The sequence below is a fragment of the Rutilus rutilus genome, assembly GCF_951802725.1.
Source record: "Rutilus rutilus genome assembly, chromosome: 12".
Classification (NCBI taxonomy): Eukaryota; Metazoa; Chordata; class Actinopteri; order Cypriniformes; family Leuciscidae; genus Rutilus; species Rutilus rutilus.
Window position 1 is genome coordinate 20,945,487 of NC_140217.1, and position 12,671 is coordinate 20,958,157.

General features: G+C 38.6%; 1 protein-coding gene and 1 long non-coding RNA gene across 2 annotated transcripts in view; both read left to right on the forward strand.

Moving 5' to 3' along the window:
• The window catches only part of stx8 (syntaxin 8), a 614,579-nt gene that overhangs the window by 149,534 nt on the left and 452,374 nt on the right, over window positions 1-12,671 (forward strand). The gene's annotated exons all lie outside the window — the stretch shown is intronic.
• On the forward strand, window positions 10,807-11,940 carry LOC311301692. Its single transcript, XR_014629489.1, has 3 exons — window positions 10,807-11,152; window positions 11,237-11,332; window positions 11,473-11,940. It is a non-coding gene; the product is annotated as an uncharacterized lncRNA (long non-coding RNA).

Genomic DNA, 12,671 nt, shown 5'->3' on the forward strand with positions numbered 1-12,671 from the left:
CATTTTCCTGCTAGCGCTGCGTGTTCTGCTCCTTTAACATTCATTTTTAGCTCTTTATGCTCCAGATTAGGTAAAGCATTCCCATCCATACATACTATATACTAGACCCTAATCCTATATCATAGTTTTTTTTTTTTTAAATAATGCCCTGCACTCCTGTCTGTCCAATGGAACTTTTTCTAAAACATCCTCATTCCTCACTCAATCCTCCCTATTCTTAAAACGATTAAGTAACATACACCTTATATTTACTACACATAAAAAGTACATGATACCATTTCAGATACACCACACAAATCCCTTAACCCATTTTCGTGCAAACCCATAAATTGATTTCAATCCTGTTTGTCCCAGTCAGTAATACCTCTTTTTTTCTATTTCCTCCCTGGCAATTTATCCTTAGTACTGTCTGTGTAATCTACCTACTATAACACCATCTTACCATGTTACTTATCCCATCTTATTTTCCATTTATTCATTAACATTTTCTTTAAAATCGATTTTGCCTTCTTCTTTCACATAGGTACTTAAACATCTACCTCCCACTTGTGTAGTGCATGTTTTTTTTTTTTTTTTTTTTTGCTAGTTTACATGCGCTTGTACCCAACAAAAATATGCCACTATTCCAGCCTCTTTCAGTCTGTATAAGGATGAATATACTTCCATTAATAAATTGTCTCTGTCTGATTTTTCACGTAATTAAAGCTTAGGAAGAATCCTAGCATATTAGTATTTTGTTTGGTCTGACTTGTTCAACCAATTGTAGTCCTATTATTATAGATGTTAACTCTGCAGTGTACACTGATAATTCATTAGGCAATTTCAAACTCATTTGTGTTTTCAGATTTCAGAACACATATTCCTAATGAAACCTCTTGACTGACAGTTTATTTTTATTTATTTTTAGCAATTCAGCACTTCAGAAAGACTCATTCATTATGTTTCTAACAACACACTCCACCAGTTGCAAACCACAAAAATAAATACCTCTACTCATAGAAACAAATTGAACTGTCTAACACCAAATCTATACATGCAGACCATTGACAATAAAGGTCAAGGGGAGACCTAGGGAGAAGTTTTTCTTGAAAGTATGTAACTTGGTGGGATTTTTTTTTATCAGTGTAAAAGAGAAATTGCATCATCAATTTCATCCCTGTACATTATTTCTAAGTGATTAAACTGAAGGTGTTACAAGTCTTAATGTTCTTCGGCAGAGGGGAGGACCACTTTCACTACCGCAAGAGGTCACTATAGCCGCTTTCCGACCGGAGGAACCTTTTCACAGTTCCTAGAACTATTGGCTAAAGTACCCGGATGTCGGCGTGTTCGCACCGCAGGAACTAGGAACGATTTTAGTTCTAGGAACTCCATTTGGAGGAACTAATTTAGGTCCTACTTCAGAGTAGGGTCTAAACCAGCACTATAGGAATTACCCGTGACGTTAGTGTACGCTGATTGACCGAACGCACGCGGAACACCAGCACCCGCCATTTTTAAAACAGCTAGAATGTAAACACACAGATTATAGCCTATATATTTACTCCAGAAAACAGTGATAGATGGGTCTCTAAACCTTTATGCTGAAGAGAAAATCCAACGCAACTTTGAGGGGACCAAGCCAAACATGATTATGTTTATCTGCCCAGCTAGCAACACTGGAGCACACATCAACCACACGGCATAGGCTAATTTTTTTCATATACTGTCTACTTTCTATAACAGTTCTATCTAATAACATATTAAACAGTACTGTTAGACAGATCGCTAACTAATAAACACAGATGCGAGCATTGTTTGCTCTGGCGTTCTCAGCGCCGCCAAAATAAAGGTCTGTCGCGCCATCAAAATAAAAGTGCTTGCCGTGCTTGCGTCACGCCCTTACCCCTCCTACCAGTTCCTATGGCCACTTGGCCAGTGTGAACGCAAACAGCAAAACTGAGTTTGGGGAGAGTAGTTCTTAGAACTGTTTAGAAGTGGACAGTTCCTAGAACTAAGTTCCTAACTACTTGGTCGGAAAGCGGCTTATGAGTATCAAGTCATGCCCTATGGACTGGTTAATGTCCCATAGACCTTTTAATCCTTATGAATGAGGTACAATAACAGATTTTCTGCACTATTTTTTCATTGTATACATTGATATATAGATTTACTTATCTTCACTCACTGAGCATGTCAAACAGGTAAGATAGGTACTCTGATTACTCCCATAGCCAGCACATTTATCTCAAAGCAGATAAATGTTATTTACATCAATCCTTCTTAGGATACATCATCTCACCTCAAGGAGCAAGCAAGCAACTTTATTTATATAGCATATTTTCAAACAACAGACATTGCCCCAAAGTGCTTTACAAAAATTAAAACATTAAAATCATAATAACAAAGCAAACATAACTTATTCGAAAGCTAAAGAAAATAAATACGTTTTTAAATAAGACTTAAAAGTGGCAATTGATGGAGCTGACCTCACGTGGAATGGGAGACTATTCCAGAGTTTGGGACCTACCACAGAAAAAGCACGATCTCCTTTTGATTTTAAATGACAACGAGGGACCTTTAAAAGCCGTTGGTCAGAGGACCTGAGAACTCTAGAAGGAGAGTAGGGAATAATAAGATCACTGATGTACTGGGGGGCAAGGCTTGATAGGGCCTTGTAGAAAAACAAGATAACTTTAAAATCAATCCTGAATTTAACAGGAAGCCAATGTAAGGATTGCAGTACAGGGGTAATATGTTCTCTCTTTCTCACCCCCATTAAAAGCCTTGCTGCTGCATTTTGCACTAACTGTAAGCGGACTAGCATAGTCTGGGGGAGACCAATATATACTGTAGAGAATTACAATAATCAATCTTTGATGAGATAAAAGAGTGAACCAGGGCTGTACCCTGGACACCAATCCAACACTCCAGACGGTTGAGAAGAATCTCATGGTCAATCGTATCGAAGGCAGCGCTTAGATCTAATAAAACTAGAACAACATGTGATCCTGAGTCCAACGATAATAATATATCATTAGTGACCTTGAGCAATGCAGATTCTGTGCTATGACAGGGCCTAAAGCCCGACTAGAATGTGTCTAAAATATCAAAAGTAATCAAATGAGAATAGCTGTGAATAGACCACTTTCTCTAGAATCTTGGAGATGAAAGGCAGTTTAGAAATAGGTCTATAGTTGTTATATACTGTATGATCTAAATTAGTTTTTTTTTAACAAGGGATGAAGAATTGCATGTTTGAAACTATTTGGTACTACTCCATTCATCAAGGAGCTGTTAATTATAGCTGTTAGGCTAGAACTCACGGTATGAAAAACATCTTTAAAAAGATGAGTAGGGAGAATATCCAGTCTGCAGCTACCTCCATTCATTTTTAAGACAATATCTGCCAGCTGTGCTGATGAAACTGGTTCAAAGTCAGTGAAAAAGTTAGACGGCGCAGGATTAATTGATGAATGGGAATGTAAAGGTACAATTTCACTTCTGATCTTCTCAATTTTTTGAGTCAAAAATAATAAAAACTCTTCACAAGTCTCTTGTGTGGCATCTCTCATAACATTCCTTGAGGGGTTTAAAATAGAATCAGTTATTTCAAACATTACTTTTGGCCGATTTGCATTATCTGAGATAATTCATTTTTTCCTCCTTTACTACCTTCTGATAGTTAGCCAGGGACTCTTTTAACATCTCAGACGAAATCTGAAGTTTATCTCTCTTCCACTTCCGTTCAGCTTTTCTGCACTCTTGTCTAAGAGAGCGGTTAACATTGCTTAGTCAAGGTTGAGATGTTCCCTTATGTTTCTTTAATTTAAGAGGGGCAACACAATCTAAGGCAAGAGTACATGACTTAGTAAAAGCCTCAACCAGCACTTCAGTGTCCTCTTCACTTAAGACTTTGGCTGTAACATGTGATAAATAAAATTCTGAAAAAAAGTTTGCAGTTGAAGAATTAATGGACCTAGCATAATGTAAAGGCTGAGAAGAAGTTGGATGGATATAAGAACAAACAGCATCGAATACCACTGAATAATGGTCGGAAATGCCTACGTCTGAAACCACCAAATTAGATATAGAAAAACCAAATGATAACACAAGATCTAGTGTATGACCTTTCTTAGTAGAACCAGTAACATGTTGTGTTAAATTAAAAGACTCAATAATATAAAGAAGTTCATTAACCAATGGCTTTGATGGGCAGCATAAATGAACATTAAAATACAGATGAACCCAGAAAAGGTGACCACCATTACTTTCTGGTTCAAACCCACCACCCTCAAAGATTTACAATGCTTTTTCGGCTTTGCCATGGGGCCGATGGACAAATTTCTCTGGGCCCCATTTGGGTTGCCCAAGTAGGGCCCAAGTGACAGCCCTTCAAAAACCCACATGGGGCTCACTTGTAAAGTGTTGGCTAGGTAGCTTTGGAGAATTTGATGTTTCCCCATTCAAAGAGATAGGAGCTGAACTTGCATGACTGAAACAGCCGCCCAAGAGGAATTTCAAAGATGAGAGAAATGACTTGTCTCAAAGGGACTTTAGTTCAAGACACTTTTGTCAGAAAAAGATGTGTAGTGTACTTTCTCTTAACAATGCAAAAATACAGCAAGCTGAACACTGGTGACACCTTCTGGCCAATATGTTGAAAATTCCATGCATGTATAATAATGCTTTTTACAAACCAAATGTAAATATTTTCATGAAAGTATAATCTATTAAATGTAATCTGCAACTTATTTAATACCATTATATATGAAGTGTCTGTAATTTGTGTTATTTTATTAATTTGTAGTGCTTGTTTTATGTGTTTTAGGTAGGGATCGGCTAACATTGGCCAATTGGAAACAACTATCATTTTCTGTTTTTCATTATACATGCTGTGTTTGAAATTAAAACGGAACCTATGCTATAAAACTGACCCAAGATCAATTAAAACCATATATTAGACCAGTGGTTCTCAATTCTGGTCCTGGCGACCCCCTCTCTTTTAGGAGAGAACTCCATCAACTGTGATGCATTCTGATTGATAGAGTCCCTAAGCAGTGTTTGCTGATCCCTATTCCTTGAGCAAGGGACAATATATGTAAGAAACGTACACAATAATTTAGTTATTAGATGTGTATTTAATCAGATAAAATATACATGTTACATTTAATTGACATATTAAACATCACAACAGACATTTATCACAAAGTTTAGCACTTTAAATATGACCATTTATATTTAGTAAAATAATAATAACTTAATTCTTACATAAATGCACTTGGATGTATTATACACATGTATATTAAGTAAAAATATGGTTATTTGTATTGAATTTATTGACAGATTAACTTCTCTAATATGCACTACTGTAGTTTCATCTGTGTGTGATGATGCTGTGCAGGGTGTTCCCAATGAACACATTTTGCCAAGTAAAGTGAACATGCTCATGGAATAGGGAACAGTGAACACTAGGGAATCGGAACACAGCCCAGTTCATGAAGCTCTCTCCTAATGTGCTGATGATGATCTAAATAACACTGGCTCCAGGATTCACCAGATCAACACCCCCTATTAGTAAACTACTAGAATTTTTAAATGTTCCTAAACCAAAGTTTGAAACAGCATGATGTAGCAAAGTCATGTTTAATGAAATCGCATAACTTGTTCAATTTGATTGTAGTATTTCAGTTCGAAGTGAAAACCTTTGGCAAGCTGATTTTTCGAAAGCACCATAACTACCTGTTAGGCTAGTCTTGTTTTTTGTTTTGGCTTGAGTATTCTCTGCCTGCCATGACTTCCCTCTCTGCCTGGCTTTTTCTGCCTGATCTCCAATAACTCCTGTTACTGTTTCCGGCCTGCCATGCACCCTAATTTAGCCCTCCTCTTGCCTGGTTTCATTAGCCCTGCCTGTTGGTTCTCAATTTTTACCTGTCCCTGGCCTTTGAGCCAGCACACTTGTCTGATTCTCACTGCCCAGGTCCCATCTCCATCAGTTCTGCCTGACTTTGGTCCCATGTCTTCTTTTAATGGTTCTCTGTTTCTGTAAAGCGACCTTAGGTTATAGTGTAAGAATTATGAAATTAGAAAATGTCGGACAGTCTGGTTGAAGAGCGACCAGACCCTGAGAGGACAAAGGACCTCTCTGGAAATTAACATTTGAACTCCCCCTTCACCCAAGAAAATATATAGTTTTAATGTGAATGATTATCATCGAGTATTGTACATTTTGGTATCATTTGAAATGTCTCACTGCGACTGGTACAAATGTCTCATTTCCAAATAAGTAAAACAAAAGGTAATAAGGTTTTTAAGAGTTTTCAACGAGAAGATCGGGGCCTTTTTGTAACTCAAGTTGGCCCATGATGCTAAGAGTGACTCTTACTTAAGAGCAAACTCTTAGATTGGTCCAATTAAGTGCACTTTAATGCCTGATTTGATAACGTTTCATTCAGCTCTGACTTGTCATTTCAAATAATTAATTTTAAACAATACTACAGTTTAAAATATTTAATTGATTAAAATGTTTGTGATAATTTAACCATAATCATGCAATATTTTATTAATTTTGTTTACCATGGGGCATAATTTTATTTATATGCTGCCTTAAAATACACCTTATTTTATTCCTGTGTTGTAATCCAAATCTTCAGGATGTGATGCTTTGTGTGAGGAACTGTTGTAGTGTGAGATTTAAAAGTTATATGTGAATATTTATGACTATCTAATGGGGGCAGTCTAATGCAGTTCAACTTAGCTTTAAAAGCAGCAAAGAAGAACCTGTTGTTTGTGCATTTGGAGTCAACCTGTGATGTGGTTGATTGTACTGTTTGCTGTTGAACTCACTCAGTAAATGATCAATCGTTATGTTATTACAGCAACAGATCCAAATTCAAACTTTTATTCAGCGATATTTATCTCTTTCCTCACTATTGATCGTAAAAAAATAGGTAAAAAAAAACTAAAGAAAACACACACCCACACAGAGCAGCAGTTGGCTTTTGAGCATTTACATACAAAAGCAATCCGGTCGAATGCGTTTTCGATTACCTCTGGAAGTGGTCAAAAGTGGACAAGCTCAAAACGTTTTAGGCCCTTAGACTCTTGCCCTGATTACACCTGAAGTGGAAGGAAGTGCACTGTTACAGATCTGCCAAGCTCCTACACCAGCCAATCACAGCGCACTCCCTCTCCTGAGTACTAATCACACACACCTGCACCCTCATCACCACAGCTATAAGCACACACCTCACCCAAGCTCATTGTCTGGTCTCGTTCCTGAACGAAGTGGACACTTACCTTGTTTCCTCCAGCGATTGTCAAACTATTCCAGCGAACTGTCTCCAGTGTTTCCTCCAACGTCTCCTCCAGTGTTTCTCCTGTGATCCTTCTCCAGCGTCTTCTCAGTCCTCCATTTCCCTGTTCCAAATCATCAGATCTGCACTCCTGTTATCCAGCGAGGTGTGTGCATCCGGTCCATCGTCCATTCAACCATCCACCACCCTCCGGTCCTGTAAGCAAAGACATACCATTTACCGCCCGGTTCCCGTTCTCCAAATTATCATTTGAACTACTCACTTACCTGCTTGCTTCATCTCTGCTCATTGTTGTCAATAAACCTCCTGTTAATTCTCATCCTCTTTGTCCGAGTGCTTCCGTGACATAAACATTATAACAACAGTGTAATAATAGGCTGTCAATTAAGATAACACAATCCTTTGGAGGTACAACAGCTTTTTTTTCTTATTTGATATAAATGTATTTAATTTCCAACCATGTCAGTATGTTAAAAGCAGATTTACTTTCACAGTGACTTTTTCTATTTTTCTATTTGTATTTTAGGCAGTTTAAAGGAACTTGTTCTGTTCTAGTGTTAACCCAGCTGCAGGTACACTGAAGTTTTACTTCAGAATATGTTACACTGTTGAGTATAATGTGTATTAATAAACATTGTTTAGCTTTACTGCTTTTTTTTTCTCTTTTTGCAGTCCTCTATAGGGGAGAGCGGGGTAAGTTGTCACACGGGTAAGTTGTCACACTGTCCATTACTCCAACACTAGAGGCTCTATCTCAAAAATCAAATAGCCACTTTATGTGACTTCTTCTTCTATAGTCAACTTCCTGTTCACATATGGTCAAGATCACTGTAATCTGAGGTTAGCACAATTTTCTTATTTTTCTGCTTAAAAAGTAAAAAAAAATCACTTTACATTTTATGCAATACAACTTTGTTAGGTATGAATGTTTAAAATTATTATTTTGCACAAAATAGAGGAGACAGTAACGTGTCTTTTGGTACTTTAGCTAAAGTGATATGTTGAGCTAAACTTGAGATTTAGCCAACATTAGCTCACATGTCAATATGGGGAAAGTTGTCTCAATGACTTTGGGGCAAGTCGTCACATGTGACAACTTGCCCCTGTACAAATAAACACAGCCCCAGCACCAACCCTGTCCTGCCTAGCACGCCCAGTTGCTTCTGCTATCACCAGCTCACTCTTACCCAGCAATGCTATTGCTGACAGTGGGCTACCAACTCCAGTGGACATCCGGCCATATCCAAAAGATGGCCCCCGAAAACCAGCCAGCAAAGGAAGAAAACGACGCAAATCAGCAATACTTACTGACACGCCAGTGAAGCAGCAACTAGAAATAGAAAAGAATAAGTCTCAATCTAGCAAAAAGCTGTTTCAAAAGAAAGGGAAGCAGAAATCTGGACCTATGAAAAACAAGGCAGCTACATTTACATTTAGTCATTTAGCAGACGCTTTTGTCCAAAGCGACTTACAAATTAGGACTAATTTAAGCGAGTCATTGTGAAGAGGCAAAAAAAAAAAAAAAACACAAGAAGTGCTCAAAATACGAAGTTCAGGCATTGTTCAGAGTAGCATATGCGTAAAATTTGTAAAATGCAACCATTGGGCCCATGATGCTTGCACCTCAGGCCAGGCAATTTATGTGTGTCAGAATTGTGACTCTGGAGATGAGTCCGATTAGTCAGATACAGGGCATCTGTTTTGTTCAGAGGTTAAGTTAAGCAGGTTATCTGCAGCATTCCATTCAGTTATCAGGATCTATGTGCAAGCCATAGAACGTTTGAGTTTAAAGTTCAAAGTAAAGTGGTTTTGCCACTTAATTGAAATGTGCATTATTTGGATTGAAATAATTGTTTTTCCAGATTCTCCAGGCACGGATGTTTATATTTCCAGTTCTGTTTTGAGTTTAAAAAACAAAATCAATATTCACAATTAAGTAGTTGTGTTCTTATTTTTAGATAATCTAGTGTGACAACTTACCCGCCCTAGTGTGACAACTTACCCGCCGATGGGACAAATTTATCACAAGTGCACACTCGCTATTCAACAGTCTACAACTCCGTAATGAGATAAGATATGAAGATGTTATGAATACAACATATGTGCCCAAGACTTCCTTCTTTCATTTGGTATGAGATTTATACCATTTTGATGTATGGTGCTCAGAAAATGTTAGACAGTGTGAAAAGTGTGACAACATACCCCGCTCTCCCCTACTTTATTTACTGAGAAGTGATCAAGGTTTAATACTTGGGCATTTCACCCATGCAGTTGTTAAATAACTTTTAAGAGGACAGTTCCTGTAGAATTAACATGTAACGACACTGATGGTACACAACAATTACCTTGACGATTATATTAAGTGTACAGTTCTTGAGGAGTTACCATGTAAGTACACTGTTATTATAGTGTTACACAGAGGTTTAGGTTTTACATATTGCACAGTAAGTTGTGACTGTTTTACACTTTATTTTAAGTGGACAGTTCCTGTGGAGTTACCATGTAAGTACACTGTTGTTATAGTGTTACACAGAGGTTTTAGGTTTAGAGGTTTTTAGGTTTTAGGTTTTAGGTTTAGATTTCTTAACTGCATTTACACAATAAGCATGCTGCTTAATAGGACGAGCACCATTTACAATATTATCATGCTGCAAGACATTTGTTTGTTTAGGAACATCACTAAACAGACAGTTATAATCAGATATTACTTTAACAATATCCATTTCCTGGTCCATAGTTAAATGATTAAGATAAGAGTGAAGATCTTATATAATCTCTGAGTTGGCTAACCTTGCGCACTGCTGAGGAGCATTGCGAAGCACAACACCATCCTCGTCAGCCTCCGAGATACCAGAAGATGGTATCAGCTCCACGGCTATTGCGACAGAAGAGACAGCGGGCCCTGCAGTCTTTCCTGAAACTTTTACCTCAGGCTTCTCTCTGGCATGGTAAGCTTTTAACATGTTTATATGACAAACTCGGGTTTGATGTTTTCTATCAGGTGTGTAAAGCATATAATCAGTTTCACTCATTTTCTGTTTCACCACATAAGGACCAAAGAAACGGGCCGACAAAGATGATCCAGGAATGGGTAAATTCACCAGCACTTCATCCCCAGACGTAAAAGAACGTGCAACTGCTTTCTGATCGAACTTGCGCTTTCATGCCTTTCTGAGCATTTGTTAGAGTTTCTTTAGCTAGTGACCAAGCAGTATGTAAACAATCTCGAAATGTACTTACATAATCCAGTACATCAGCGTTCGGACTCGAATCAGTGGTTAAAATTTGTTCTTTAATAGCTTTTAAGGGTCCTCTTACCTGATGTTCGAATACGACTTCATCTGGGCTAAAACCAAGAGATTCCTGTATAGTCTCTCTTACTGCAAATAACACCAAGGGAACTCCCTCATCCCAGTCTCTAGCAGTGTCCAGACAACATTTCTTAAGTATTGACTTAAGTGTCTGGTGAAAGCGTTCAAGTGCGCCCTTGGCTTTGCGGATGGTACGCTCTTGAAACTCGGTGAGAAATTGCCAAAGACTCCAGTACTTGTTTAAAAAATCTTTACAAAAAATTTGTGCCCTGATCACTTTGTATTATTTTAGGGAGTCCGAAAGTGGAAAAGAACTTCACCAATGCTTTGATGATAATGGGCACCGTGATTTTTCTTAATGGAATTGCTTCTGGAAATCTAGTAGCCATGCACATTATGGTTAACAAGAACTGGTTACCAGATTTAGTTTTAGGTAATGGCCCAACGCAGTCTACGATCACATGCTCGAACGGCTCCCCAATAACTGGTATGGGAGACAGTGGAGCAGGACGAATCACCTGATTCAGCTTCCCAACAGTATGACAGGTATGACAGGTACTTTTTTTTTTTTTTTTACCCTGGACAAAAGAAATGTTGTAATATTCTTTTGTACGTATTTGTAACTCCTAGATGACCAGCAAGCTGATGATCATGCACTAAACATAAAACATGCTGGCGATAAGGAGAAGGAACAACAACTTGATATACAACATCCCAATCTGAATCGTTAGTGTTAGAACACCACTTTCTCAACAAATAATTTTCAACAAAATAAGCAACTTTCTTGTCCTTAGCCAAATCAAGAGAGATAGCAGAATTAAAAGAAGTAACGAGAGGCTTATCCTCTTTCTGCGCTTTTTTCTCAGAGACCTGACCTGGACTGCACAGCCGAACCAGCAGCAACCTTCATTGCGTCCAGATCGAGCTGTCACAGCCTCACCTGAGTCTCAGCCTCAATTTCGAGCCTGCGTACCTCCAAACGAAGATTCAGCTCAGCCTGACGTGCTTGGGCTTTCTCCTGTGCCTCATATTGCAAACGGGCCAAACGAGCCAAATGGGCCAAGCGGACTTTAGTCGCGCGCCGTCTATGGAATCACAAGAACTTGGAGAGAATGGATCAAACAGTGGCAAGCCGGCCTTAGCATCGGCCATCACCTCCGCCTCAGCATCAGCTCTACCGCTCCACTTATTCTCATCATCCACAAGGCTGAGATGCTGAGTGGCCGAGTGCCACTGCAACGTCGCCAACAATGAAATTTCCGCTAGCCTCATCACCAACCACGGTATTTGACATAGGAAGAACACTGATCTCTCTTAAACGCTGTATCAGCCTACTCTTTATGTCACTCTTAAGAGCCTGTCTGCTCACAACTATCTGATAGTGGTCAGCTATCAGCAATAAATCTTGTTTCCTGCACAGACTAATCTGCTCTAAAGACGGACTGGTAATAAACTTCTGCAAGCTAAACATTTCCATAATGTATAACCAGTAAACGAGCACAAGCAGGGTTCGAAATGAGGGGGGTCTGAGGGGGTCCCGGACCCTCCATAAGTCATTAGGGACCCCCCATAAGAATTTATTTTTGGATTTTGGGGGGTCCCCGACAAATATATTTTAACATTAAAAAAGATTGTGAAAATGATAGGTCTTTAGTGACGTTTTATATTTATAACAGTAATTAATTTATTTCCTAGCGCGAGGCAGCATTCGAGGCAGCATTCAGGGCAGCTATAGCCGAGTGAGTTCCTATACAGCGTCACGGATTGTTGTTGTGGTGCTCCCGCAAACACGTACTATAGCTGAACGCGGCAAAACGAAACCTCACAAAGAGTGAAATCCCGAATGAAAATCCTGTAAGTGCTTCGATTATGTTTATATCTCCATAATTTCTTATAGTAAAATATTAGGAGTTTGAGTTCCTATATCAAAAGTTGCATTAACTAGATACCCAGTGTAATGATTAGAAGAGTACGTTTGTCAACGTTTCTTGCTAGCTGTATGTGTGTGTGAAGCCAAATGATCTACCAGCTAACAACAGACTATGGAAGCTTGTTTCCGCCACAG